A 415-nucleotide genomic window follows, 5' to 3' on the forward strand; every position below is an offset into this window, starting at 1 on the left:
CTTTGCGCTTAAAGTGGTGTTGAGTGGGTGGATACTTGAATAGATTTTTAATTTCTTAACCTTCACAAAATTATGTGTAAAGAAACGGAATTACCACAGTTTCCATACTTGACTTTCCCAAAACATCTATAGCATAATGTCCCCTATGTTGATATTATTCATGCGATTGTTAAATCTAACAACAGGCAGAGGGACTAAATCGCAGAGAAAAAATTGGAAATAATAATCTAATTAGGAAAGAAATATGATGATGCTGTCAGGTGTTGTAAGGCCACTAAGCAAGCCGGAGCAGCTGCTGAGAAGTAATATGGTGAGAAACAGGCTTTAGCAGAAACAACAGAGGGGTACTAGGGAACACCATCTCCCATTGGCAGAACTTCAAAAGAGATATATATCTTTTATTGAAAAGCGTGAA

This window comes from Trypanosoma theileri (assembly GCF_002087225.1).
Source record: "Trypanosoma theileri isolate Edinburgh chromosome Unknown TM35_Tth_51_V1, whole genome shotgun sequence".
Lineage (NCBI taxonomy): Eukaryota > Euglenozoa > Kinetoplastea > Trypanosomatida > Trypanosomatidae > Trypanosoma > Trypanosoma theileri.